Source organism: Phocoena sinus, chromosome 9, assembly GCF_008692025.1.
Source record: "Phocoena sinus isolate mPhoSin1 chromosome 9, mPhoSin1.pri, whole genome shotgun sequence".
NCBI lineage: Eukaryota > Metazoa > Chordata > Mammalia > Artiodactyla > Phocoenidae > Phocoena > Phocoena sinus.
In genome coordinates, this window is record NC_045771.1 from 91,437,423 (window position 1) to 91,464,836 (window position 27,414).

The window sequence follows — 27,414 nt, forward strand, 5'->3', positions numbered from 1 at the left end:
TGCCCCTCCTCTGCAAAGGGGCCACACCACATGCATATTGTCTCGTTCTTCAAATTAATGTGAATTTTTGGTGTAAAGGTTTGAGAAGCTGGTGATTCTTCTATGTGAGATACTGGGAGACATGAGGCTATCACACATTTGGAGCTGTAAGTCACAGGGGTTCACCACCTGTGCTGCCTGCAGCTCCACAGACACAAACTAAATGTTCTCCAAAAGAAGGAAAAGCAGAGATCGTGTAAGGAGCTCATATAAGGAAACTCGGTGTATGCTGAGAGCGGAGGTCCACCCACCTCGGCAAGTGCTGTCCAGGGGGCCCACGGCTAGCCTCCAGGGAACGTCCTGGAAGAAGTCCTTGCACCTCTCACAGTTCGGGCCATCTGTACTGTGCTGACAGATGCACCGACCATGAACCTGCATGTGTGAGGAAGATAAATGGTGTGAACACAGGGCTTATCTTAGAGCTTTGAGGACGCTGGGGTTCTTTAAATGGAAAATGACGTACCAGGCCACGGGGTCCCTCTGGGTCTTAGTTTCCCATCTGTTAGTTACAATACCAGCCTTGACTATCTTTTATTATTTGCTTAACTAGCTTTTAAATTTAAAAAAAATTAAGATGTTTATTGAACACCTAAATGTTTTTGCATTTCTGAATTCTAATTTCAGGGAACACAGAACACACATTTTGCAGCCTTTGGCAAAATGAGGGCCAGGATGGGGAGTATGTGTGTACACATGCGTGTGCACGTGCGTGTGCATGTATGGGGTGATTTAGGAGCATCAAGGAAAAGAGGGAACTAGAAACCAGAAAGCAACTAGAGAAAGGTATGTGATTCTCTTGTTTTTTTTTCACAAAATGCCCTCCGTGTCCACGTTCCCAGGAAAAAGTTCCAATTCCAGTGAAACACAGAGGTGTCTAGGTGGGAAGAGGCAATAGCCTGAATCCAGCCTTGTCTGTTATGACCAATAGTTCAAAACTGTTGAGTTAGACACACCCCCAGGACCCTGCAAAAAATACCATTCTTCGGGGCTTCCCTGGTGGCACAGTGGTTGAGAGTCCGCCTGCCGATGCAGGGGACACGGGTTCGTGCCCTGGTCCGGGAAGATCCCACATGCCGCGGAGCGGCTGGGCCCGTGAGCCATGGCTGCTGAGCCTGCATGTCCGGAGCCTGTGCTCCGCAACGGGAGAGGCCACAACAGTGAGAGGCCCGCGTACGGCAAAAAAAAAAAAAAAAAAAAAAAAATACCATTCTTCTGCTACATTACTCTTTTACGATTAGTCCCAGGAATGGAGAAGATCTGCACTGCTTAAGACAGAGTCATTTGTAGTGCGTTACTTGGGGTGACCATCTTCAGAGCATCAGATGTCACTCAGACACCTTGGCACTGAGCACAGGCTCTCACATGATAGACCTTCAATATGTTTTTATGACACAACGCATGTGAACTTACGGGTCATCCCTAGCAAATCTCCATTCCCTAAAAAACCAATAAACAAAAGACAGCAAAACGGACTATCCTGAAATCATAAATTATAAATTCTCCCCATTAGCTGAATGATGGCCACATGTGGCAGAATCCACAAGAACCTCTGTCCAGAGAACCGAAGACCCCCAGAATGGCCTGACGGGCCAGGTTGAATGAAACAACATTGTTGATCCCCACATACAGAGTCTGATCTACATTCAGCACCAAGACAGTGAAGGGAAGATGGGAGAGCCAGCCACACTTTCAGGTTTGCAACTCACCATTCCGGGAGGGCTGAAAACTTCTCCGCTCAGCTTCCGTGTTGGGCCACATTAGCTAGCATGGCCACTGCAAAAACAGCTTTCTGAGCCACCGTCTCACACAGAGCATAGTAGTATTTATCAAGGGAATCATTTTGCGTCCTTCCAAGCAAAGTATCCCGGAGGGTATGGAGTTTGGTAAAGTTCATCCTCAGGTTTGTTAATGTCACAAGGTCTAGAGAAAGGAAAATAATGAAATTAACGAATCGAAGTGCATTTAGGTTGGATGGGTTCAATGCACCCTGCTTGACTGACATCCCCTTAATGTTCCCTAGACATGCAATAACAAGGAATTTCCCTAACGTGAAATTCTAGAAAAGGAGTTGGTATGAAAAATATAAAGCAATTCATACCCTGGACGTAGGGGCTGTAAGGGTTTTCTATTTCAAAGCTGGGATCCAAAACTTCTATAACAACCTGTAAAACAAAGGTAGGTTAATATAGAGTATTTTACCCCAAAAACATAATTGTTAAATATACTCTTAAGGAAGATATTCTGACCTTACAAGAAGGCTGAGCCATTGCTTCCCACCTGGTGTAAAACGCAGATTATCATTTGGGTCTGAGACAAGCTGGGACCTGGGACCGTTTGCTGCAGTGCCTGCACCTGAACACACCTCTCCTCCAGCAACAAAATACAGAGAAACTGCATGGGACTAAAAATAACTGCGCCCGAAAGATACAAAGAGACCAAAAAACCCAACTGCCACTTTTGAAGAGCCTGGAGCAAAAACAGGGTATTGTGCGTGCCCCCTGCACGCAACACTACCTAAGAGGTGGGCAAAACACCTAAGCCACCCCTCTGGCCCGACCCCTGGACACAGCCTACCCTCACCCCCTATAAGAAACAAGCTTGTCCCCCCCTCGGGGAGAGAGCAAGCAGGGGAAACTGTTGTTTGTTCTCGTTCCCCCCTGCTGCAGCAGGGGCCCCAATAAAGTCTTGCCTGAATTTCTTGTCTGGCCTCTAGTCAATTTTTATTGACTGGGGAAGGCCAAGAACCCTGGTCAGTAACAGGTTCTCATATGAATAAAAATACCAAGAATGAATATGAAGGAAGGTGGTTAAACAGTCATTCTGGCTCTTTACACACAAGTGGTCCATGTAGACGGAAGTGCTGATACCACTGGTGAAAGGGCGCCTCTGCTGGGTTGGGGTGGAGTGATGGGGTCACTATTCAGCAAGTCATCATCAATTTAGATCTGGCGGGGGATTCTGGACCTGCCTTCTGCCACTCTTCCTTCTAGTCTAGCTGATAAGGTCATATCTCCCAAGCACACTCCTACCCCCGACCCTCTGCCCATCACCAGCTTTGCTCTGAGGAAGTTCCTGGCAGATGCCACGTGGGTGGGGACTTACAGAGCACGGAGCTGAAACAACTAATCCAGGGCTGCCGCCAGCCTCTGTGGTTCCTTTACAAGGGTTAGAAAAAGATGTTCCTTCCTCTGGTGCCCAGGCTGCATTTTAGCCCTTGCTTACCTTCAAGTACAGCACTCTTCTCTACAGGATGATTTCTTATAAGGTATTTATAATTCATCTGAATAGAAGATGAATTCAGGACTCATTTCAATCCAGACACATTCATTCTGACACATTCAGCTCAAGTTCAATTTCAGTAGACACTACCTAAATTGTGTGCATCTCAATTAACCACATTAACAAAAATAGGTTTCATTTATGGCAAAGAAATCCAAGGAAGGAAATGCTACCTCACCACCAGTGGAGGGTTCAATATCCGAATATTTGGAGTCACAAACAAGGTCTCCCACTCCGTGGGCCTGGCCAGATGTGATGTTGGGGAAGGAAGTAGCACAGTCTTTGGCAAAATATTTGAACACTCTCCAGGTGTGTCCATAGTCCGTGGAACATTCAGTTCACATTGCAGCAGGCCAAAAAGTCTAGGAGAAAAATGAGTTAAACTTGTCATACCTCACAAAAGTTGATTTTATTACCCACTCCAGATTGAATGTTTCCATTTTCAAATTCCATTTTTTAAAACTTTATTTGTATCTTTAAAAATCTGTTCTACCGGGCTTCCCTGGTGGCGCAGTGGTTAAGAATCCGCCTGCCAATGCGGTAAACACGGGTTCGAGCCCTGGTCCGGGAAGATCCCATATGCCATGGGGCAACTAAGCCTGTGCGCCACAACTACTGAGCCTGCTCTCTAGATCCCGCGAGCCACAACTAGGGAGCCTGCGACCCACAACTACTGAAGCCCGCGCGCCTAGAGCCCGTGCTCTGCAAAAAAAAGAAGCCACCACAGTGAGAAGCCCGCGCACCGCAATGAAGAGTAGCCCCCGCTCACCGCAATCAGAGAAAGCCCGCGCACAGCAACGAAGACCCAACACAGCCAAAAATAAATAAGTAAATAAAATACATTTACAAAACAAACAAACAAAAAAATCTATTCTACCATGAAAACACCGAAATCTCTTTCTAACAGGCGGGCGAGTATTTATGAGCACATGCTTTGCCCCAGAATCGTATTCCACTTTTAAATTGTTTATGGTTCTGTGAATTATTAATTGAAGCAAGATAGCATACTCATTTTTAAAAAAGGCAGTGTAGCAGATATTTTACAGCAATTTGCATGTGGTTTTTCTTTGCCTAGAATGCTTTTCCTCTGGCAAACTCCTACACATACTTCAAAATCCACCATGAAGTTTACCAACTCCCCAGAGCCATCTTAGCCATGTCAATGAACCCCCCAGCATTCTAATCATACATCTATTTCTGCACTTGTCACTTGGCATTATAATTTCAAATTTATATATGTATGTGTGTGTGTATATATAACATATATATTATATATATGTTTGTATACATGACTAGACTGTGAGCTCTTTGAAGGCAAAGACTGGGTTCTTTTTAAAATTTTAAAACATTTAGTTTTATGTTCCTTTTTTTTTTTTTTTTTTGCGGTACGCGGGCCTCTCACTGCTGTGGCCTCTCCCGTTGCGGAGCACAGGCTCCAGACGCGCAGGCTCAGCGGCCATGGCTCACGGGCCCAGCCGCTCTGCGGCATGTGGGATCTTCCCAGACCGGGGCACAAACCCGCGTCCCCTGCATTAGCAGGCGGACTCTCAACCACTGCTCCACCAGGGAAGCCCCTTATGTTCCTTTTTTATTACCAAAACCTAGCTCCAGGCTTGACGTCAAAATTAGAATTTTGATGAATGATTAAAGAATGACAATAGTACAGGATTTTCTCTGGCATCTATCTAATCTCAGTAAAGAGCCTTTAAATTTTCTTCCTCTTTTGATCACAATTTTTCCCTAAATAATTTCCAGTTCCTGCCCTCTTATGTCAAAAATTATCTTTCTAGTTCTTGTAATCTCTATCAACCCAGGGCTTGGAGGTTTCCTTTTTGCTGTATCTTCCAAGATTTTATTTTATTTTTATGCTTAATCTACATAAATTATTAACGAGCAGAGGGTTCTTTGTTTTTCATTCAAGAACAAAAACCCAGATGACAAAGCTTCAGTTGAATTTAAACAGCTTTTTGTTCTCTGTAGGGAAGCAAGGAAGCAAAATTGTAGGTATACCAAGCATTTGGTAAATAGATAAGGGGACAGCAAGCCTACACATCTGTACCTTAAAGGTCAGAATAAGTTGATTGAACTGAAATAATGCCTCTAGATCCAGTCTGATGCTGACATGATCAAGACCTAAAGGAAAAACCAGAAAGAAAATCAGTGATTTTGAGAGACCCCTGTTTATCACGTTAATCCCTCATTGTGGCTTGTCTGTAACGAAACCCTTTGAAATCTCATGGTTGGTGATCAACACTCTTGCCTAGTCTGCTGGAGTGGTTTCCCAAGCCACCCATGCCCAGGAGAAGGTCCATGTGAAGGTAATACCCGTTTTCCCCTGACTGTGCCCACATCCACCTTTCGGTGGCAATGCACACGGCCACTGTGTGGCAGCATTACGTACCACCAAGGGAGTTCCCAGACATTCCCCAGAGGTGGAAAGAGAAGGATCAATTCCTTGACCTCAAATCTTGACTCAACATAAGCTAGCAGGCACAGCATGGCAAACACCCTTTCCTTCCAACAGCTGCAAAAAAGCATTTGAACTATTTGTATTGTCACTTAGCAGAAAACCCAGCTTGGATTATTTCCCTGGGACTGAGGGTCTGTGGGTTCCTCTGTGGCCACCAATCATGTCCTTGTTCAATGGATGACATAGAAAGACAACCTCATATTATGCTTGCCCTAAATGAGCTTATATATTATGACGATTCCCACACTCCCTTCTCATGGTCTAGGATCTCCTAAGGGAGATATACTTAGGTGTCCAAAGAGAACACATGGATTATAGCCCAAAGCATCCTGGCCAGGACTTTGCACTGAGATAGCTGCCATCCAGCTCTAGCACAGACACAGAGGATCAACCCCAATCCAGACGTGACAGAAGCCGCTCTCGAGTGGAACTGTCCGATGGGAATATGAGTCCCATGTGTCATTTAAAACTTTTTAGCAGCCACATTTTAAAGTAAAAAGCAGCAGAAGAAATTATTTATCTTTATTAATAATAAATATAATAAATAATACTTTATTATATTTATTATAAATTATTTATAATACATATATAATATATTGAATATTACTTATATATGTCATACATGATATAATGTATTATTTATGTCATATATGATATATATAATATACTTAATCCAATATATGAAAAATATTCTTATTTCAATATATAGTCAACATTTCAAAAATTAGTAGTGCTTTTTTACACATATATCTTTCTCGAAATTAAGTCTTAGAAATCCAGGATGTTTCTACATTCACAGTGCATCTCAGTTTGGTTTTGCCATGTTCTGCATGCTCAGGAGCCATGTGTGGAGCCACAGTATTGGACAGTCCAGTTCCAGAGGACAGTGGCTGCACCGTGGTGAATTGGGGAGCAGCTTAGCATTCTAGGCTGAATGGCTTGGGGAAGGATTTGCTGCCGAGAGAGCAGCCACACTCCAGGCTCTGTGTCAAGGGCTCCTAGCTCTTTCTGGAAAGGACATCTCTGGTCCCCTGTCTAAAGTTCTTGGTTGAGAACCCATCTTCTGTGTAGTCAGCTTTGACCGAAGGGCATTCCTTCTGTAAGGAGACGTGGAACGAATGCTGGACGTGTGGGTCAAAGCAGCTGTGAAGCAAAAATGGCCACATCCGTCAGTGTGGCAAAACCCACCAACATTCACTAAGGAGAGTCCAATGACAGACCAATCATTAGGATCCAAAATGAACCAGCATTTAATAGACACCAATCATGTCCCTGTCCAATAGGTGACATAAAAAAATAGCCTCGTATGATGCTTGCCCTAAATGATCTTACCTATTATGATTATTCCCACACTCCCCTCTCATGGTCTAGGATCCCCGAAGGGAAATAGGTTTAGGCGTCTGAACAGAATAGAGGAATTGTAGCCCAAGGTGCAACATACAGAGATGTGGCAATGGAATCCTTTTCTGGGTTAAGGGCTCCAGACCAGTGTTGAAGAGGGCCCATCATTTAATATAGCCCAACCAGCTGCATTAAACACATAAGGCCCAAGGCTGGGGTGGGAAACAAGAAATCCCCGATCAGGTCCAAACTTACAGTGGTGTCTAGGAAATAAGGACGGTCAGGGCCGGTGTGAGGTTCAGTATCACAGTTATTCATGAACAGGGAAGGGCATCAATCCAGGAAAGAAAGAACTGCAGTGAGTAGCCAACTCTCCTCTCAATTCAATTTTTATATTAAAATCTTTGGCTTACAGTAAGAAATAAAATGTCCTTTCTCTTTTTCCCTTCAGGAGTTGGAAAAGGAAAAAGCACATGGTATTAACTCTCAGACTTCCCCTGGGTTATTATTTCTGTGTACAGCAGTGTGTTTTATATATGGCTTAATTTACCAACACCTCATAACTTTTTTTTTTTTAACAAAGAACAAGAGGATGCAGAGCTATGTTCTTTCCCACCACAGAAAAAGTGAAACATTCTGAGTTATGTGCTTAAAAAATACTTCGATTTCTCAAGAGGAAAATAATCTTTCTTAAAAAATTAAATTTTGTTTTTTTACAGGGTTTTACATTCTCAGTGGATACTATTCCGTTTCAGTATAACTGCTTGCTGTGATAGTGCCAAAATCATAGAGTGAAAGGTGCCTTACAAAAAATTTGAAGGAATAAAAAATTGGAATGGAACTTAATCATACCGTTTTCTGATTGCCACCATTTTTCTTCTCCATCTGCTTCAAAACTTGGGATTACATTCTCAGTGGTGTGGCTGTTGGGTTGGGCGTGCAGATCATATGGAAATCTGGAGTCACAGATGAGGCATTTTTGTTTCCCCTGGAACACACATCATTAAAATTAAAAATAAAGAATCATCATTACTTATTGTTGATATGAATTTAAAAACAAGCTGTACTTACTATATTTTTCATTCAGTCTGGCTAAAAACAGAAAGTAGAGGAAGTAACAAGACATCAATTTTTCCATCAATAGGCATTTAACTACAAAAATAAACAAAATTAAGATGCGACCTAGAAATTTTATAAATTTATACACTTGGGACAAAATTGCAGATTTATGTAGAACTAATAATTTTTCTCATACAAGGGGCAGAGGAACTGGAGGTTATTTTAAACTATAGAAAAATAATTAGGATATACTATTGAGTTGGAATGACTCTCTTTAGCCAAAAAAAAAGAATAATTAGGGACTCCCCTGCTGGCACAAGGGTTAAGAACCTGTCTGCCAGTGCAGGGGACATGGGTTCGAGCCCTGGTCCGGGAAGATCCCACATGCTGCGGAGCAACTAAACCTGTGTCCCACAACTACTGAGCCTGCTCTCTAGAGCCTGCAAACCACAACTACTGAGCCCACATGCCACAACTACTGAAGCCCTCGTGCCTAGAGCCTGAGCTCTGCAACAAGAGAAGCCACCACAATGAGAAGCCCGCACACCGCAATGAAGAGTAGCCCCTGCTCACCGCAACTAGAGAAAGCCCATGTGCAGCAATGAAGACCCAACACAGCCAACAAATTTAAAAAAATAAAATTCAAATAGCTATATAAAAAAAGAATTAGGAAGAAATTAATGAAATAATTGGCCATTAGTTTATCTGCAACCATCATCCTTTCCCTCTCAGACATTATTTTTGGCATAAAAGCTTCCAGGGCCAAAATCTTTACGTCACACATGTGGATTTTATAAAAGATTTTCATTAAACTCACAACAGAGAGACCCACCCTCTTGTCTTGCAGACTAGAAGGTTTTAGTTAATTGGAACTAGTTTTGCTTGGGATGGATTTTCAAAGGTTATAACAGTCAAGATTGGCCTTTGAGTTTGCTTAATTAAATGCATCCACTTGTAGCTCTACTTACTTAAAACTCCTGGGGAAATCTCCCAAGATTTCCAAAGGACTGCCAATGGTCTGCACAGATGTTCCTGGCTAACATTCGCGGGACTCTGGAGGATCATTTTTGCAAAGCTTCCAGGAAGCAGGAGCTATTTCTTCCATTTCCATATTGGAAATTGCCCACAACAGCAAATGTGCTGGTAGGTATTCAGCGAGTGTTTGATGTTATGTTTGATCATGGCTTACAAGGGCCTACACCGTCTGACCGGGCCCACCTCTTTTGTTGAACAAATGCATGATGATTTTCATGACTATGTCAGCTAGAGTCTGTCAAAGTAAACCAGCCTTTCAAGAGATCCATAAAATCTTTTTAGAAGCATGGGCCACCATAATAAGCCTTATACTTGGAGAAAACCAACATGCCCTTTGGAAATTAAGGACTCATACAAGCAACATCAGTTCTGCCTAGAGGGAGGTTTGCCCCAGATCTGTCCTAAAAGAGTAGCAGGAACCCTGTGATTCCACTAAAAGGTGTCAAGACTTCATTTCAGTAATACTATGAAAATTATTGGGGAAAATGTCTAACTTCAAGGGCCATTTTGATTGTGGGTCATTTTTTTTTTCCTGTAAACATTTTCGAAGCACAATCTTTGATGGAAATGGCTACAGAGGATGCTTAGTTGCGGCAAATAGATATGGGAGGTCCAACTTGGGTAGCACTCTGAGTCAATGTTGACTTGAAGATTCGGAAGAGAATGTTTCACCTGATAGCTCTTTGCTAGACAATGGATGAAAAAAAAGTCTCTTCCATGCCAGGCAAATGTTTACGTAACTAGTACTTGTAGTCCCACCTGTAATACTTTGTCAGCCAGAAGCTATCTTGAGGGTTTTTTTTCCAGTTTGAAGATGAAGATTTCTGTGATTACCTAGACCAAAGAAGCTCTGCAGTTTGATTTACTTCTATTTTTGGTGTAACTTTGCAATCCAGGAACATCAATTTCTAATTATCATCAGAGTATAGTGGCTCATGACAACTTAAGCAAATGCCAATGGTGGAAGGACAAGAGGGGTGATGCCAGTGTTGGAAAGTTTCTAGTACTACAGTTGGGAGCTACTTCTTTGTCCAGAGGACCTGGACTTCGGGAAGTTACCTGAAGTGCCCTCCATCCCACCTGACCTAAAACTGAGCAAAACTATAGTGTCATTTCCTTGCACATGTAGAGGATTTGCTTTCTTATACAAGTACTTCCCAAACTTAGGCCAGGGCTCGACATTCAGGTATTGTCTCCACTTATTTAGAATCACCTTATTTTTACTAGAAACAAATGAGAATACAAAGCCTTTCCCAGAGCCTCCGGGAGTTGCCTTAAACGAACAATACATGGAAAAGCCTGGGCCACTAACATTAGGCTTATATCCAACTTCCTTCCTGAACATCCTCTCAGTTAAGGGGTTGACGTGATTGCCTTGGGCTTTTCAGCAGGTATGATACTCAGATGACCTTGGATTCTTGTTTCAGAGCCCAGGGAAGAAAAAAAAAGCAACTGGTCCTTTAATAAAATGGGTCTTTAAGAAAAAAAGGCACAAAAATATGTTCACATCAGGATTTGACAGTCTCTAGACAAGACAATTTCCAAGTAGCATGGAACTGTAGACAATTCCAAGTCGGCCCCAGCTCCATCTCCACCTGAAGCAGGGCAGTGAGAACTCACGTTCAGCATAATAGCCTTGCGGCCCTGAGGGATCTTCCATCTTCACCCAACTAGTCAATTAAGTCCACTCCATGAGAGTCACTAAGGCAGCCAAGCAGAACAGTATATTGTACAGTATTCCCTTCAAAGACTGAATCAAAAAGCGCTTTCTGTCTAACTCTAAAGGTAACAAGAAATAGATGAAGCCCATTTTCCTTTTTCTCTGATCAGGGAAGTTTTCCTGGATGTTGAATTGAAGCACTTGTATCTCTGATGTTTCGGAAAGCGTGCTGTCTCCTTTTTACTGTTGTCTCGACTGCCCTAGATGTACTTGGAAAAATCTACATCACTGACTAAATCATGTCCCAACAAGTAAAGAATCAACCCACCTCAAGGTAACTGAGGATGCAGTATTTCTGGGTCCCGCCCAGCCCACAGGTAGAAGCAGAGAGCTGCGCGCTGCAACCCACCAGGAGATTGCTGGTGGGGGGGAGGCGACAAGCACCTCTGTTGCATTCATCTTGAGCTTCCATGTAACTGAGCAACCCTTGATCATGACAGAAACAGGACAGAGAAGGCAATCTAAGGGTAGCAGAAGGCTTAGAGAAGCAACTGGTTAAGTGGGAGAGTTAACAGTCTGTGTATTTTTAATACTAGTTCTGTGATTATTAAGATCCTGGTGGTGGATGCTGTTGGCGCCCTCAGCCTGATGGAAATCTCTTAGCCTGGGAGGTTATGCCAACCTGCGCTCATGTCCCCACCTGGCCCAGCCGGTAGCCAGTGACTGATGGATACATATTTCCCAGCCACTGCCTCAGGCTGGGCTTTACTCTGTGGTGCAATTTATGCTCAGAAGCTCTCCTGGGAGGAGGTTGAAGCCAGACTCCTGCTGGGACCCCATCCTGCCTCCACCCCCCTCACTCTCCCTCCTCAGAGCACTCCCTCAATAAATCACTTGCACACAAATCCTTGTCTCAGGCTCTGCTTCTGGGAGACCTCATCTGAGACAGCCTCCGTTCGCTGGGAATTCTCTATGTGTTATTTTAGGGCAAATAACAAAGACGAATGCATAGACACGAGGAAGGAGAATCCTCATCCCGCCTCTTATACCTGTTGTCCAAACATGGAGAAAATCAACTGGAGAATTTAAGAATTCCTTGGGAAATAACTTTCTCTTAAAATATATAAATTTAACTGACCCCTATATAACCTGAATTGCTGGGTTCAGATACACCATGGACCAAATCATACCCCTTTGGGATAAAGGATGGGACAGGTGGGAGTTTCAGCCTGTATAGTACACTTAGCCATTGGTACCTGCCGTCCAACAGATCTGTCATGAAGGTTTCAGTCACAGGTGAGCCAGAGCATTAAAGGGCAGCTCTATCTCAACTGTCACCTCAGTTCTTTACTTTTCACGTGTAGCCTTTGAAATAGTATCTTTAAAGCTTGGTTTAAAAATGATTTTTAAAGTTCTGTTTGTTTTAAAATGTTAAATTCTGAGTTAAGATAACTGTTAAATCTTTATATGTGAATGCGGGATGGGTATGGTAATCCAAACTATTTCTTGCCTGCGTGGATTGTCTGCAGGGTTTACTCCGTTATGTTAAAGTCACACACTTGAATTGACAACAAGCTCATGATCCATAAAAAGAAAAATTGGTAAATTGGACCTCATCAAAATTAAAAACTTTGTGAAGAGGTAAAAAGGCAAGCTACAGACTGGGAGAATATAATTACAAATCACGTATCTGACAAAGCACTTGATCTAGAATATATAATGGGCTCTCAAAACTCAACATTAAAAAACCAATCCAAGTAGAAAATGGCAAGCAGCATGAATAGACATTTCACTGTAGGAGACAGACAGAGAGCCAGTAAGCACCTGAGAAGATGTTTAACATCATTAGCCATTAGGGAGACGCAAATCAAAACCACAATAGCACTACATACCTAACAGAATGGCTAAATAAAAAACAGTAATAACTCCAGCTGCTGGAGAGGATGGGGAAAACTGGATTACTCATACACTGCTGGTAGGAATGTAAAATGGAACAGCCACTCTGGGAAGACGTACGGTAGTTTCTTATAAAGCTAAGAATGCGCTTATCATACAACCTAGCGATTACACTCTTAGGTAATTATCCCAGAGAGATTAAAATATCCATTCATAAAAAATCTGTATAGCATCTTTATAATGGCCCCAAACTGGCAACAACCCAGATGTCCTTCAGTGGGTGAATGGTTAGGTAAAGTGTGGTCTATCCATACCATGGGATACTACTCAGCAATAAAAGGGAGGGAGTCGTTCATACATGCAACACTATGGATGGATCTTCAAGGAATGATGCTGAGTAAACAACACCAATCTCAAAAGGTTATATACTACGTAATTCCTTTTCTTGAATGACACAATTCTAGAGCTGGAAAACAGATTCATGGTGGCCATGGGTGAGGGAGGGGGAGAGGTGGGTGTGGATATAAAAGAGTATTACTGGGGATCCTGGAAGTGATGGAACTGTTCTGTATCTTACCTGTGGTATGGTCTCATGAATCTATACACGTGATAAAATTGCATAGAATTAAATACACACACACACAAACAAGAGCATGTAAAACTGCAGAAATCTGAATAAGGTTAATGGATTATTTCAATGTCAGTTTCCTGGCTGTAATATTGTATTGTAGTTACACAAGATGCTACCATTGGGGAAAATTGGGTGAAATGGGATCTCTCTGTATTTTTTCTTTTTTTTTTTTTTTTTTTTTTTGCAGTACGCAGGCCTCTCACTGTTGTGGCCTCTCCTGTTGCGGAGCACAGGCTCCAGATGCGCAGGCTCAGCGGCCATGGCTCACGGGCCCAGCCGCTCCGCGGCATGTGGGATCTTCCCAGACCAGGGCACAAACCCGTGTCCCCTGCATCGGCAGGCGGACTCTCACCCACTGCGCCACCAGGGAAGCTCTCTGTATTATTTCTTACAACTGCATGGGAACTTGCAATTATCTCAAAACAAAAAATTAAAAAAAAAAAACCCAAACAACTCCCTCTCCCTTCAAAATCACCCCATCAGCCTCTGGATGGTGAATCATGTAAATCCCACACTCTAAAATAATACACACAGGACAGGTTCCAGCTGCTCCTATATACTTTTCCCCTGAGACATGAAAATTTATGCCAAGCCCTGATTTCAGCAGACAGGGGTGGGAGGGATGGGCTTAAAAGGAAAAATAATTACCATACTGTGGAATAAGCTTGGTTTCTCCTCAGTTTTTTCAACGATAAAAATATAAAGAATCTTCTATCATGGACTTGTTTTGAATGGATTTAATGGATTGCTTTCCTTCAAGCTGTCCTCCAAAAATACAGCCTATTGAAAAATAATGTTCTTTCCCTTGTGTACACATTACCCACATCTATTCTGCTAATATGGTCATTTTGTGATTATTATTAGGTGTTAAACATATATATAGATCACGTTTCTATAGCTAAGAATATGATCCATAATGTCTCCTTCCCCACAGATTACCAAAAGTCAGTTTCAATGGGGAATTTTCCACCTTCCATCTCATTGCAAAGATTATTATACTAAAACAGAGCATAATATTTCTTTCTCTTTGAGATGTGGTTAGGCCCCTCACACACTTTATTTCACTATATAATAGATGATCCTAGCTTGGTTAACCTGGATGTTTCTTTTTATTCACCCAACAATCCAAATCCCCATCTCCTTTTATTTCCTAGAATTGGCATCTAGGATAAATAACTAACCTAAAGTTTGGACTTCAATAGACAGAGGCTTTTTCAAAAAGGGCAGGTATAAAATCTCTGCTAATGCTATGTGTAGATTAGCTAAGATTCCCCTTCCAGGGCTTTATTCTTTTAGACAGGTTCCATCCTGAATTCTTTTATTGGAATTGTTGCCTTAGACATTGATTATGTTTTTAGAACCTGACTTGGCCAAACATGTTTTAATCAAACATGTACTTTTCAGAAATAAACGTATTCCAGGACTTTGGGAAATTGAACTATTATTCATGTAATACTCTACCACCAAATATGAACTTCTGGTCTAAAATACTTGGCAGAAAGTGGTGAAAAACCTTAAGTAGTTAAACCTTCATGCCTGAACATAGATAGACGTAGCAATATCCTTCCTGGATTAAAGCTTTCAACTGCTGAGTTATTACATGAGCAATAGGTTGGAATTGATTTCGAGAATAATGTTTCTGTCTTTAGAAAATCAATGTATTGCTCAAAAATGACATAAAACTTGATGACAGGATCTTATTAAAAATGAATTTAGGAAAGCTGGTCATTTAAAGAAAATATACAGTAAATTTTCGGTAAAGTCAGAGTCATTTATAGATACAGCCATTATTATATGATCTCTCAGTAATTTTGGATATTGTTATAATTTTCTTAAACACATGTGATGTTTTCATCTAGTTTAGACTTCACTTCAGAGTTTAGAGGCTATAGACACACACATCCATTTATGTTCTCACACACATTATTTACTATGAGTGAGCAAACGTGCAAAGGATGCACGTTGGATAAGATTTGCACTTTGTATACAGTTCCCCAAACCTGGGGCCAATTATATGATCTTTTCTCCGTATCTTCCTTAGTTAGAATACAAGACAGAGGGTTTAAATAGGCTTCAGTATTTATTTAAATGCCTGTGGTCGAACTATAAACCAGAAAATGCCCATGCAGATGAGGTGGGGCTAACCTGGTTGGTAGTTTGACCACAGGCTACCCTAGAGATTTGGGTTAGAGCAGGTAAAGCTTAGGTTTAGAAACCCAGGATCTGTTGCAGGGAGACCTCTTCCGCCCAGGCTAATTTAGTTTTGAAGGTTTTCCCTCCAGAGAGAAGGGTCTCCTGATTGAGGCCTCTCTGAGGTTCTGTGGCGTGGTTTAGAACTTTGGCAAGGTGTAAGTTATCCTATGGAGAGGATAGCAACCATGACTGGTTGCTTCTGATTTTGAATACTGTTTTAGTCCCAAAGAGAACATCCAAAGAAGATATAGATGGGGACTTCCCTGGCCGTCCTGTGGTCAGGACTCCGCGCTTCCGCTTCAGGAGGTGTGGGTTCGATCCCCAATCAGGGAACTAAGATCCCACATGCTGCACAGCGTGGCCAAAACAAACAAACAAAACAAAAAACAAAGCAGATGTAGACAAGACCAACTCTTCTCTGACTCTTTGAGACCAGATCTAAGCTTCCTAGTCCTGGGGGGGAAGCGCAGCCCAGTGAGTCTCCACTTCCATTGGCTGGCTTGTGGCTTGCCTCTGAGGCAGAAATTTTTCAACAAAGAACAAATGAGCCTTTACCATCAAGAGCTGTTCTTCTCTGTTCCATGACCAGCCAAGCTAACTGAGAATTTGCCTCAGGGTTTGGGAGTTGCCAAATTAAAAGAGGAGATTCTTAAAGTCTACTGCCATGAAGAAATTCAGCAGGAATATTTGAAGAGAAGATTCTAAGTAATTCAGTTAGTACTCATTCAAAGCAGTGCTGTTATAGATACAGAAAAGCAGGATCAAAGAGAGTAACGGTTGGAAACATCTTCTCTATGACTAATATAAATGATTCTCAGCTTATTAAAGACGGCCCAGTATGGAGAATTTGGCATTTTAGTTCTGAGTTGCAGCTTACCCCGAAGAGGGAATTTTGCCTATAAATTCTTTGAGACCTCATCCCTGGGATAAGTGCTATATTCAAAGCAGAGCTATTTTTAAAAATTAAAATGCATTGTATGTGTAAATTAAGAATCTGAAAGTAGTTTGCTTTTTTTTAGTATCTTATTTACCTGCTGCTGCTAATAATCCATTAAAGAGTGACAGAGGGCTTCCCTGGTGGCGCAGTGGTTGAGAGTCCGCCTGCCGATGCAGGGGACACGGGTTCGTGCCCCGGTCTGGGAAGATCCCACATGCCGCGGAGCGGCTGGGCCCGTGAGCCATGGCCGCTGAGCCTGCGCGTCCGGAGCCTGTCCTCCGCAACGGGAGAGGCCACAACAGTGACAGGCCCGCGTAACGCATTAAAAAAAAAAAAAAAAAAAAAGAGTGACAGAAATAGCTATGGGTGGATAATGGCCATGTTTGAACAAAACTTTCTAGTTGTTGACACAATTATACAACAGAAGGGTCATGCAAATATGTGTTAGCATAGAAAAAAGAGGTGGATATGTTTAAAACCTATCTCCACTAAATATTTTAGAACAATTCAATACAGGCAGAAAATGGATTTTGATAATACTCACCAAGGTGCAAAATATAGGTCAGTTGAAACTGCATTCCTTGCAAGGATTCTTGAATATACACAAGTTAATCAATGTGATACACCATATTAACAAATTGAAGGAGAAAAACCATATGATCATCTCAAAAGATGCAGAGAAAGCTTTCAACAAAAATCGACACCCATTTGTGATAAAAACCCACCAGAAAGTAGGCATAGAGAGAACTTTCCTCAACAAAATAATGGCCATATATGACAAACCCACAGCCAACATCGTCCTCAATGGTGAAAAACTGGAACCATTTCCACTAAGATCAGGAACAAGACAAGGTTGCCCACTCTCACCACTATTATTCAGCATAGTTTTGGAAGTTTCAGCCACAGCAATCAGAGAAGAAGAAGAAATAAAAGGAATCCAAATCAGAAAAGAAGAAGTAAGCTGTCACTGTTTGCAGATGACATGATACTATACATAGAGAATCCTAAAGATGCTACCAGAAAACTGCTAGAGCTAATCAATGGATTTGGTAAAGCAGCAGGATACAAAATTAATGCACAGAAATCTCTAGCATTCCTATACACTAATGATGAAAAATCTGAAAGTGAAATTGAGAAAACACTCCCATTTACCACTGCAACAAAAAGAATAAAATACCTAGGAATAAACCTACCTAAGGAGACAAAAGACCTGTATGCAGAAAATTATAAGACACTGATGAAAGAAATTAAAGATGATACAAATAGATGGAGAGATATACCATGTTCTTGGATTGGAAGAATCAACACTGTGAAAATGACTCTAGTACTCAAAGCAATCTACAGATTCAATGCAAGCCCTATCAAACTACCAATGGCATTTTTCTCAGAATGAGAACAAAAATTTTCACAATTTGTATAAAAACAAAAAAGACCCCGAATAGCCAAAGCAACCTTGAGAACGCAAAATGGAGCTGGAGGATTCAGGCTCCCTGACTTCACACTATACTACAAACCTACAGTAATCAAGACAGTATGGTACTGGCACAAAAACAGAAATATAGATCAACAGAACAGGATACAAAGCCCAGAGATAAACCCATGCACATATGGTCACCTTATCTTTGATAAAAGAGGCAAGAATATACAATGGAGAAAAGACAGCCTCTTCAATAAGTGGTGCTGGGAAAACTGGACAGCTACATGTAAAAGTATGAAATTACAACACTCCCTAACACCATACACAAAAATAAGCTCAAAATGGACTAAAGACCTAAATGTAAGGCCAGGAACTATCAAACTCTTAGAGAAAAACATAGGCAGAACACTCTATGACATAAATCACAGCAAGATCCCTTTTGACCCACCTCCTAGAGAAATAGAAATAAAAACAAAAATAAACAAATGGGACCTAATGAAACTTAAAAGCTTTTGCACAGCAAAGGAAACCATAAACAAGAGTTTATGGTTTCCTTTGCTGACAACCCTCTGACAACCCTCAGAATGGGAGAAAATATTTGCAAATGAAGCAACTGACAAAGGATTAATCTCCAAAATTTACAAGCAGCTCATGCAGCTCAATATCAAAAAACAAACAACCCAATCCAAAAATGGGCAGAAGACCTAAATAGACATTTCTCCAAGGAAGATATACAGATTGCCAACAAACTCATGAAAGAATGCTCAACATCATTAATCATTAGAGAAATGCAAATCAAAACTACGAGATATCCTCTCAGACCAGTCAGAATGGCCATCATCAAAAAATCTACAAACAATAAATGCTGGAGAGGGTGTCAAGAAAAGGGAACCCTCTTGCTCAGTTGGTGGGAATGTAAATTGATACAGCCACTATGGAGAACAGTATGGAGGGTCCTTAAAAAACTAAAAATAGAACTACCATCCGACCCAGCAATCCCACTACTGGGCATATACCCTGAGAAAACCATAATTCAAAAAGAGTCATGTACTACAATGTTTATTGCAGCTCTACTTACAATAGCCAGGATATGGAAGCAACCTAAGTGTCCATCGACAGATGAATGGATAAAGAAGATGTGGCACATATATACAATGGATTATTACTCAGCCATAAAAAGAAATGAAATTGAGTTATTTGTAGTGAGGTGGATGGACCTAGAGTGTATCATTCAGAGTGAAGTAAGTCAGAAAGAGAAAAACAAATACCGTATGCTAACATATATATAGGGAATCCAAAAAAAAAAAAAAGGTCATGAAGAACCTACAGGCAAGACGGGAATAAAGATACAGACCTACTAGAGAATGGAGTTGAGGACACGGGGAGGGGGAACAGTAAGCTGGGACAAAGTAAGAGAGTGGTAGTGTATATATGGACATATATACACTACCAAACGTAAAATAGATAGCTAGTGGGAAGCAGTCGCATAGCACAGGGAGATCAGCTCAGTGCTTTGGGTCTACCTAGAGGGGTGGGAGGTAGATGCAAGAGGGAGGAGATATGGAGATATATGTTTATGTATAGCTGATTCACTTTGTTATAAAGCAGAAACTAACACCACTGTAAAGCAATTATACTCCAGTAAAGACGTTAAAAAAGAAGAAGAAAAGTTTGTTAAACTCAAAAGCTTTTGCACAGCAAAGGAAACCATAAACAAAACAAAAAGACAACCCACGGATTGGGAGAAAATATTTGCAGATGATGTGACTGACGAGGGATTAGTCTCCAAAATTTACCAACAGCTCATGAGGCTTAATATCATCAAAACAAACAGCCCAATCAAAAAATGGGCAGAAGACCTAAATAGACACTTCTCCAAAGAAGATATACAGATGGGCAAGAGGCACATGAAAAGACATTCAACATCGCTAATTATTAGAGAAATGCAAATCAAAACTACAATGAGGTATCACCTCACACCAGTCAGAATGGCCATGTCAAACAATCCACAAACAATAAATGCTGGAGAGGACGTGGAGAGAAGGGAACCCTCATGACTGTTGGTGGGAATGTAAATTGATGCAGCCACTATGAAGAACAGTATGGAGGTTCCTTAAAAATCTAAAAATAGAGCTACCATCTGATCCAGCAATCCCACTCCTGGGCATATACCCTGAGAAAAACATGGTCCAAAAGGATACTTGCACGCCAGTGTTCACTGCAGCACTGTTTATAATAGCCAAGACCTGGAAGCAACCTAAATGTCCATCAACAGAGGAATGGATAAAGAAGATGTGGTACATATATACAATGGAATATTGCTCACCCATTATGAAGAATAAAATAATGCCATTTGCAGCAACATGGATGGACCTACAGATTGTCATACAGAGTGAAGTAAGTCAGAGAAAGTGAAACATCATATGATATCCCTTATATGCAGAATCTAAAAAGAAATGATACAAATGAACTTATTTACAAAACAGAAACAGACTCACAGACTTACAGAATGAACTTATGGTTACCAGGGTGAAGGATTGCGGGGGAAGGGATAGTCAAGGAGTTTGGGATTGACATGTACACACTGCTATATTCAAAACGGATAACCAACAAGAACCTACTGTATAGCACAGGGAACTCTGCTCAATGTTATGTGGCAGCCTGGATGGGAGGGGAGTTTGGGGGAGAATGTATACATGTGTATGTATGGCTAAGTCCCTTTGCCTCGCACCTGAAACTATCACAAAGTTGTTAATCGACTATACGCCAATATAAAATAAAAAGTTAAAAAAAAAATTGCATTCTTTTGTCAGGAAATGATTAAATTCAATTCTGCTAGGTTTTAAAAAAGGAGGAGGTTAAAGTTAGTCACTGATAAAATCAGTAACTGTCAACAATTTTAAGTGACTGATGCTTTTTTTTGGTACTTATTCTTCTATAGTCTTTCTTTCTCCTCTCTTTTTAAAATTGTAGTTCACTTACAATGTTGTTTTAGTTTCAAGTGTGTCTGATGGCTCTTATACTTTTGAGACACAAAATACCCACAGTGCCCAATTCCTTAAAAAATGAGCGTATACAAGTTTTACAAATATTTGTTTTCTATTTTTTGAAGAAACAGAAGGCAATAATCTATTTTGTCCATTTTTATTTAGAAAACAATTTTAGTTATATGATTAACATGTACTCATTTAAAAAACAGAAATATCAGAAAACAAAATGAAGGAATTATTATCCGTTGAACTACCACCCAGAGAAAAGTGGTTAATATCTTGCTATATGTTCTTCCATGCTATTTTCCTTGCATATAAATATTTTCCAAAAATGATATCATACTGTATGCTTGTTTCAGTCTATACAGCCCAGGCATCTTTCTGTACCAACAAAAACATTTTTACATCAGGGAAATTCCACCCAGTGAAGGCCATTAGGACCACGTGGGGGCTTCCACAAATCCAAGCTGTGTCCCCCTTTGTAGATCCAGCTATTACTCTCTAGGTAGAGGGCTGCCCCCAAGTCACTGTTGTAAGGGACCTTGATATAAATGGCAGTATACACACACCTCAGTGGTTTAGGAAGAGACGAGGTGAGATGCTCTCCTGCACCAGTATTTATTCATTTTTTTAAGATTAAAATTTTTCTTTTCAATTTTTATTTTATATTGGAGTACAGTTGATTAACAATGTTGTATCAGTTTCAGGTGTACAGCACGGTGGCAGCAGTATTTTAAACGAGTGGATCGTATTCCTGTGAATGCCAGGACCAGAATCTATTTAATGAAGGCCCTGTTGGTTGATGTGGACTTCCTTTCTTATATTTTCCTGTTATAAATATTTTTGCTAAATATTTGTTCATATCCTTAATTATTCCCCAGGATATATTAAGGGGAGAGGAAATATTGGATCAAAGAGCATACGTATGCTTGTGTGTATATAAAATTTTGATGTTACTGTCAACAGCCGTATGGAAAGTTTGTCCCAATTTACACTCTCACCAACAGCCTATGGGAACAATCATTTAAAACTCTGTCAATTTAAAAAGCAAAAAATTATACCTCATCATTATTATTTTAGTGTTTTTGTTTGAAGAGCAGTGAGTGTAAAATATTTTTCATGTACTTACAGATGAGAATTTTTTTCCAGTATGGTTTATTACAGTATATTGAATATAGCTCCCTGCGTTATGAGTTTTTTTTTTTTTTTTTACATTCTCACCTCCAGGGTTTTTCCTAGTGAGTTTTTGGTTTCTCCTACTAACCCCACATTCTCAATCCCTCTTCTTTCATTCCCTGCCCTCTAGCATCAGTACACCATTTCCTGCTTTCTGAACCCTCTTCTCATGCTGTTTCCTTTGCCTTGAATGCCACCCTCCTAAACTTCAATGCCAGCTTCTTTGTCTTTTTAGGGTGTTTTGAAAAGCCTGATGGAGGCAAATTTCCCATTCTGTCATCCAAGCTCTTTGCATAGCTTGGGGTTTATTTTGCATCTCAAATGTCATAAGGAAATCACTCACTGAGAAATGGTCCCCCCTGCAGCATCCCCATCTGGAAATGAGCTCTATCTGTTATAAAAGTCCACAATTTAGGACTAATGACTTTACACAAAACCTTGCAAAGTCCTATAGGAAAATCCAGGATGGAGCCTTAGGAAGGTCCGTCACTAAAAACTGCCCGAACCTGAGCACTTTTTCTAGGTGGTGCTTTCTTGTTGCCTCTTCCTCAGTCAGAGCATATGGCTTCGGTCAATTACCCAGCTACACTGTAGATAACATGAAATTTCCAATCCTGATGTCCTCCTGGATTCAGAACTCCTGCCTGCATGTTCTTTCTGTTCAGAAACGCAGAATCATTAACCATGTGATTATCCTTTTCAGAAGAACAGGCAATACAAGCAAAGTTCGAAAATATTATCCTCTATAACCAAAGAAACAAGTTCAGTGAGATTATAACCCGTGTAAATAGCCTACTATTCAGGGCTGGAAATGATCTAGGCTCTGAAAGGCTGAAGGCAATTAAAGTGCTGCATAGAAAATATAACGGCATTCCTGTTTCTTCCCCAGTGGGGAATCCACTCACAGGGCAGATTCCAAACTGAAAGACTGCTTCCATCTACAGACCATGGGATAAAATCTCCCTCCTTGGGAAAGATGGGAGGGAGGCAGATTGCAGAATTCTACGGACTCAGATTTAGAGAGAAAGGAGGCAGAACTGTAGTGGCGACGGCAGGAGGAAAAGAAAGCGTGAAATAATACCTTTTGCAGAGCATCTGGGAGGAACAAAGTTGCCTTCGTATCACAGTTCATCACATTTCTGCGATGAAAATGAACCTCTGGGAATTTTCTCAGTCCAAGGGTTATCTTCAAGCAATGATCAAGTCATGAGACGAAGAAATGCACTTCCCAGCATAAATCAGCTGGGTTCAAGAATGACTTGCCCAAATGAAGAGGAGGAGCTAGAAGATCCAGACTGGACCAGAATAGGTGCCCTATTAATAACTGCTTACGGATTATTACCAGTTACTCAGTGAGGAAATAAATGACAGAGTCACAGGGCTTACCCATCATTCCCCTGCCTGCTGAGTGCCTCCACTTAGATCAGTGGGGCACAGCCCTGGCTACACCTTAGCAACACCTGGAGACATTACTTTTTAATGACTTCTCTTAAAGATACTTATTTATTTTATAATAAAATACCCATAACGTAAAATTTACCATCTCAACCATTTTAAAGTTTACAGTTCAGTAGACCTAAGAAGATCTAAATAGATATTTCTCCAAAGAAGACATACAGATGGCCAAAAATCACATAAAAAGATGCTCAACATCGCTCATTCATAGAGAAATGCAAATCAAAAGTAACGAGGTTATCACCTAGTACCCGACAGAATAACCATCATCAAAAAGTCTATAAACAATAAATGCTGGAGAGGGTGTGGAGAAAAGGGAACCCCTCCTACACTGTTGGTGGGAATGTAAATTGATACAGCCACTATGGATATATGGAGGTTCCTTAAAAAACTAAAAATAGAGCTACCATATGATCCAGCAATCCCACTCCTGGACATATATCTGAAGAAAACCATAATTCGCAAATATATATGCACCCCAACGTTCATTGCAGCACTAGTTACAATAGCCAAGACATAGAAGCCACCTAAATGTCCACTGACAGATGAATGGATAAAGAAGATATGGTACATGTATACAAGGGAATATTACTCAGCCATAAAAAAGAATGAAATAATGCCATTTGTGGCAACATGAATGGACCTAGAGATTATCATACTAAGTGAAATAAGCAGATAAAGATAAAAATCGTATGATATCAGCTATACGTGGAATCTAAAGGAAAAATGATACAAATGAACTTATCCACAAAACAGAAACAGACTTTGAAAACAAACTTATGATTAACAAAGGAGAAACGGGGTGGCAGGGGGAGGGTTAAATTAGGAGTTTAGAATTAACATGTACATACCGCTATACATAAAATAGATTATCAACAAGGACCTACAGGGAACTCTACTCAATATTCTGTGATAACCTATATGGGAAAAGAATCTGAAAAAGAATGGATATATGCATATGTACAACTGAATCACTAAGTTGTACACCTGAAACTAACAACACTGTAACTCAACTATACTCCAATATAAAATAAAAATTAAATTAAAATATCAGAATTATCTGGGGGGGGAATCTTGGCATCCGTTTTTTGTTTTGTTTTTTTACAAGATTCCAGGTGATTCCAATATGCAGCAAAGTTTGGGACCCTCCCACCCAGCATTACCACGGGCCAATTTGCTTTAGACTAGAAACTTGAGGGCCATCCTTGATTCCTCCATGTCTCACCCTTCAAATCTAAACTGATCTTATCTCCTTAAACAGTGCTTCTCAAAGTGTGGTCCATGGATTTAATAAGGCAACCAATTCATCCCGGTTGGCCTGGGCTTTTTAGTTTTAACATTGTAAGTCCCCAAATCCAGGGAATCCCCCCAAGTCCTGGGCCAACCCGGATGTTGGTCACCTACTGGATCAGCTGCGTCAGCATCACCTGGGGACTTGTTGCAAATGCGAATTATCAGGCCCCAGGCCAGGATCTACTGACTCAGAAATTCTAGAGACAGAACCCAGCACTCTTGGCTTTTACAAGGCCTGCAGGCATGAGAACCACTGTCCTACATAACTCCCAGGTCCACGCAGTGAAGATCAGAACTGCTTGTGCTCCTGGGGTTGGCAGCTAACACTGAATGGGAATCTCAATGGAGGGTGTGTTCGCAGCTATCTGTGTGGTCTGGGCAGGTCCTGGCTGCGGTGTTGGGATGAGCAGAGCTGTCTTACCTGGATCTGGCCCTGTCTGAATGTGCATGGTCTTCTCAGAGCCTGCTCAGTGAAGGGCTTCTTTTTCTAGCCCCTCAATATCACGAAATGATTTTCCCATTAGAACAGAAGCTTTGTAAGCCGCTCTTGGCAGCAAAGAGCTCCCCGTAGGAGGCCCCTTTTGTCTTGCCACTAACCTTAAACCAGGCACCCCCCATGTTCTACTCATCTCGGGCCCAAGCACACCTTTCAAATCTTTGGGTCACACAATACCTTGCCTCATCTGTTGGGTTTTTCCATAGATCAAAGAAGTAGAAATGAAGAATAATTAACAGATGACCAGATCTCTTCCCTAGCTTGTGAACAAACTGTGTGAACAAGATAGCATCTAGAGAAAGATCACAAGAAATCAACAAGCCTGCACACAGTAGGGGATGACTCTGACCCCCTATCTCCATGGTTAACTGAGATTACTTCCCTTTTTCCCTTTAAAAATTTTCACGGTCAAGTGGAATCTTTAGAGGTGGTTTTGGGGCGACACTAAGTCCACCATCTCCCCGGATTGCCAGCATTCTCATTAAAAGCAACTTCCCTTTCTACCAACATTTTCAAGTATTGATTTTTGAGCAGCAAGCAGCCTGACCTGATTCAGTAACAGCTTCTTATATTTTTAACACGCTTCTAGGGAGAAAACAGAAAAAAGTTTTCTTTCTTATACGAGGTCTCTCCTATGAAACGTCTTGTTTCTCTAAGTGGAGGTACCTTATCTCCATACCTCTTATTACCTCTTTTAAAGCATAAAGTGTATTTGGTTTTTTTTTTTTTTGGTGGCAGCTTTGCTGAGATAATACACATACCATAAAACTCACCCTTAAAGTGCTTTTTAAAGTATATTCACAGGGTTGTGCAACCATCACCAACCATCTACCTTTAAACATTGCAGGACCCCCAAAAGAAATCCTATACCCTTGGGCAGTCATCCCCTGTCTCTTCCTGCAGCCCCTGGGAACTACGAATCTCTGACTACTAATCTCTCTTTCTGTACATATGCCTATTCTGCATTCTTCAAATAAATAAAATCATATAATTTGTGGTCCTTTGTGACTGGTTTCTTTCAATTAGCGTGATATGTTCAAGGTCTATCCACGTTGTAGCATGAATCAGTATTGCATTCTTTTATGCTGAATAATATTCCATTATATGGATATACCATATTCTGTTTATCAGTTTGTAGACATTTGGGTTTTTTTCTACTTCTTGGCTACCATGAATAACGCTGCTATGAACACTTACCTACAAATTTTTGTATGGATGTGTATTTTCATTTCTCTTGGGTAGATACCTGGTAATGGACACATTTTTTTTTTAATTATGACCTTATCTAAACATTCCTAATAGACTGTAAGCCCTTGAAGGCAAACATTCATCTTTCAACCTCTCGAAGTACTTAGAAAAATATCAAAAACATTTGTTGACTTGAATTCATTGCAGCTTGCATTTCTTGGGTTAAAATACGTCAGTCTCTGACCTTGGCACTAAGTGACACATGGCATTTCTAGCTTTTAATTTACTGGCTATCCCACCAACTTCAGCTCCTCTGCCCTCACTTGAAGGCCTCAGCTGTGCCCTGGAGGTGCCCCTCCTGCTGGGGCTGCATTAGCCTTGGTTTCAAGATCTTTGTGTAAATTGCCAATCCTGGGTGTTCCCTGGCGCTGACCTTTTTCCTCCCTCTTCCTCCACAACCTCATTCTGTGGCTTCTAGCTCCTGATTTTCTCCATATATATATATATTGTTTTCCAGAGCCCCAGTGTGAAACTGGGGCTGTCTTTTAATCTGACAATTTAAATGGTGAAATAGGAAGCACGTGGAAGGGTAAAAAGGCTATAGACGTAATACTCAGCAGTAGTGCCACCTGTTTTTATGTCACAGCTGGAAGACAGTCCTTGTCTTCATTTAGAACTGATCTTACCAGTGTACTTTGTGAAGCAATCCTGAACCACATCCTGTGAAGGATTTAGAGCTTCCAGGTCAGAAGAACTGGCCTGGGGCCTGAGCATTCACCCTGTGGGGTTCTCCAGGGCCCAGTGGAATGATGGGTGGAAATGGGCTAGGGTTTCTGGCTTCCTTGCCTCCACCCAGAAC